The sequence below is a fragment of the Podarcis melisellensis genome (assembly GCF_964234715.1).
Source record: "Podarcis melisellensis genome assembly, contig: HAP1_SCAFFOLD_141, whole genome shotgun sequence".
Classification (NCBI taxonomy): Eukaryota; Metazoa; Chordata; class Lepidosauria; order Squamata; family Lacertidae; genus Podarcis; species Podarcis melisellensis.
In genome coordinates this window covers 147,331-151,341 of record NW_028113058.1, presented here as the reverse complement: position 1 = coordinate 151,341, position 4,011 = coordinate 147,331, and positions in this window count along the sequence as shown.

Here is a 4,011-nt window from a genome sequence, read left to right as displayed (position 1 = left end):
ATCACCTCCTGGCAAATAGAAGGGGAAGAAATGGAGGCAGTGAAACATTTTATTTTCTTGGGCTCCACGATCACTTCAGATGGTGACAGCAGTCACAAAATTAAAAGACGCCTGCTTCTTAGGAGAAAAGCAATGACAAACCTAGACAGCATCTTAAAAAGCAGAGGCATCACCCTGCCAACAAAAGTCCGTATAGTAAAAACTATGGTTTTCACAGTAGTGATGTATGAAAGTGAGAGCTGGACCATAAAGAAGGCTGATCGCCGAAGAATTAATGCTTTTGAATTAAGGTGTTGGAGGAGACTCTTGAGAGTCCCATGGACTGCAAGAAGATCAAACCTATCCATTCTTAAGGAAATCAGCCCTGAGTGTTCACTGGAAGGACAGATCATGAAGCTGAGGCTCCAATACTTTGGCCACCTCGTGAGAAGAGAGGTGGAAAAGACCCTGATATTGGGAAAGATGGAGGGCATAAGGAGAAGGGGACAACAGAGGATGAGATGGTTGGACAATGTTCTTGAGTTTGACCAAACTGTGGGAGGCAGTGGAAGACAGGAGTGCCTGGCATGCTCTGGTCCATGGGGTCACGAAGAGTCGGACATGACTAAACAACAACAACAACAATGTCAGGTGCACATGATTACATCAAGGCAGGCTATAAAATCCATAGGTGGGAGGGGCCCGGTGAGCAGAAAGGACCTGCTGCTAGGAGACCAACGATCAGGGGTCTTTCTCCTGCTGCTCTACCTGGGGCTCCGGGCAGCTGAAGGGGAGATTGGGTGCCCCCTGTCGGGTATGTTTTGTGTTGTGCTTTTGTATGTTTGTTTTTTTGTTAGTTTTGGTTCCCCTTCCACCTCCTCATTCCTTTTGTCCTGATATTCTTGGAAAGAACTGCTGCATTTGGCAGCACAGAGGTGCAGCGCTCATCTTGCTTTCAGGCCAAGGGAGCCGGCGTTTGTCCACAGTCAGCTTTCTGGGTCATGTCACCAACATTACTAAACTGTTTTTCGAACTGCTATAGTACAATAGCAGTACTATATTGAGCCACTTCAGAATGTTCACAAGTTTTCTGTGAATGATCATAAGGAGCACAAATGAGGACTAATTGTTTCATGCTACCCTTTAATTACCCAAATCACACTACAGGAACTGTTACTATTTTTGGTCTTCTCATTTCAAAAATCTCCCATGTGGAGACAGGGAGGCAATTATAAACCCATTGTAGTAGTATTTTTTGAGAACAGTTGCAAAGGTTGGTGTCCAAAAATAGAAAAGCCTATTGTATTGTACTGTACTGTATTGTATTGGTGCTAATTTCAGTTATGCACACATCTACTTAAAAAAAATCTATCTGCACGAAAAAAGTGTATCTGGGGGTTTTTTTAGAGACAAGCATCACTTAACTCTGGAGATCAGTAGGGATGTATTGTTGGTACTTGGGGACAAGCTGTTCCTTTAAGTAGGAAAGCCAAAAGGATTAGAATAATCTGGATGTCACAAATGAGCAACATCCTGCCTCATATCAGAAACCTAGTTAATTTGTTCCAAATTTATATTTGGCTTTAACAGCAAATGCTAGTTTTACACAGTCAAATTTATTTGTCAAGAACTGCAGCAAGATTAATTAATCCTGCTACCCTTGTGTTTGGAGCTGACCTTCTGTGAAAGCCTTGATCATTGTTAATGTGAAAGAACATGTCTCATCTTAAGGGACATTTGAAGAAGAAATTATAGTGCTAAATAATGTTTTCAAAGGACAGCTTTTAAAGGCTTTATTTGAAAACAATTATTGAAACACTTCCCTAATCCAAATAACTCAGGAAAAGCACCATTTGTCTCAACAAAGAAGCATTGCGGGTGGGGGAGATAAATGTCTTGGCTGACTATTAAAGCAATAGGTTATTAAAAACAACACTAACGTGTTGTGATCCTAAAAATATTAACCAAGGTGATTCTTTTTTTTAAGGCACAGGGGTTCATGTATTAGGAAAAGCAGCAAGGAGCCTTTTGATTTATTTATTACATTTATGTTCCATCCTTCTGCCAAGGAATCCTTAATACAGAGTGGGGCTGATATATTATTCTTTCATTCCACCCCCATCTCTGAGCAGTGGAAGATTGCAGGGTTTCCAGGCATTTACCCAGGGTTTGTGTTTCCTTTTGGAATGAGGCACAGTGGAGGCTGTGGTGTCTTTAGGATATATGGTTTATTTACACATATATACAACCTGAGCCTATGATGGAGCATTAACGCCCCCCCCCCCCGAGTCCTTTTTTCTCCAATTGCTACAACCTTGGAGATCAAGCAGAGATCTGGCATAGCTCCTTCTCTCACTTGCTGCTTTTTTTCTAGGTCACATCATTGCTCCTCAACTCTACTTTATCTCTTGAGGGATGGGCCCCACCATTTGCTGTCTTGCACTGAGCACCTTAATCTCCCTTAATGGCTAAGGTCAAGATTCTCACTTCACCAGGAAGCTTCTAAATCTACAATTCTATTATTCTAACTGTTTCTTCACCTGTGGATGTGAGAGTTTTCCAAGTATTAGAGGCTTGGAAACTCTGTGTGCAGAAGGGATGATCACCAAAAACTTTAAGAGAAAGAATTCAGAGAGACACCAAACTTAGGGGTTCAGTTGGAGGCCTTTGACAAGCAGTGAGAGCAGCAGGAAGGTGGCAGGCGGGGAAATGATGGATCCATGGAGAACTGAGAGCTGTTGCCCCATGGAGAAAACACTTAATCATTGAGTTTAAACTCAATGGACTCTGGAGAAGAAAACTGAAGAACAAAAGAAAGTGCTGTGACCAGCTTTTTAAAGGTATGTTCAAACCTTTTGTAGAAAGGACAGCATATCTGGCATCCTGGCTGACATATGATTCAACCTGTGGCTTATGCACCACCAGCTGAAAACAGACCTGGTCCCTTGGTGAAGGGTTGAGGGTCTTCATGCTGCTAGTATGATTTCTAGGACATTAGAAGGAAGCTTTAGCAACTGGCTCTGGTCCGGATCCAAGCCAATCTGGATCTGGAAGTGCCAGGGGTTCAGGAGGAGAGACACAGGAGGGGGAGCAAGTGGAGAGCGAGGAGGAGGAATCCGAGGGGGGTGTAGGCAGTGACAGTGGCCAGAGTCATTCCACAAGCCTCTCCAGCGAATCGGAGGACTCGCAGAAGGGAGCACCGATGGCCAGGGCAAGGGGGGTTCCAGGGGGGAAAACCCAGGAAGAAGGGGCCAGCGGGGACTCCCTGAGCAGCAGTTGGAAATCAGGACCAGCTTCCCCACCAGAGCGCAGTAGGGAGGGGGAGTCCCAGGAATCGGGACCAGTGGTCTCACCACCAGCGAGAGGAGATGAGTCAGGCTTGGCCACGCCCACATCGGGGAGCGAGGAAACGGTCAGGAGGAAGGTTACCGGCTGGGCGCGCGCGCCAAGTTCAAATGTACAGGCGAGCGGCACAGCAGGGAGCCCGGATAGGGAGCCAGGTCCTAAAGCCCGCCGGAAGGAAGGGCAAGAATCAGAGGGGTCAGCGTCAGAGGAGTCCAGGAAGGAGGAAACCACAGGGGGCAGAAGGACCCAGTGGAGGAAAGAACAGCGCAGGAGGTGGAGCCGGGCTAGGATCTTAAACTGGTGCGGAAGGAGTAGTGAGTCAGAGGGGACTTAGCCGGTCTAGGGACAAGACGTAGGGCTGCGCGCCCTGGGGTTTGAAATGGAAACTAAACTTCAATAAAGACTTTTGTACATTACATCAACCGGGCGTTGGTCCTCTGTGAGCTGGGACCTAGAGGCAGTCCTGACAGTAAGTCCCCTCTCATTTTACCACCTCGCGACGTGAGGGAACGCAGCGAGGGGCGAAGATTGGTGCTTCGCGAGCTCACGAAAAGGAGGAAAAATGACTACCGCAGAGCAAATAGCGAGCCTGCGAAACGCAGTGACACAACTGAACGCAGAAATTTTGGCGTCCAGAAAGAGGGAAGAGGAAGCAGCTGCTGCCTGCCAAGATCTGCGAACCAGGTT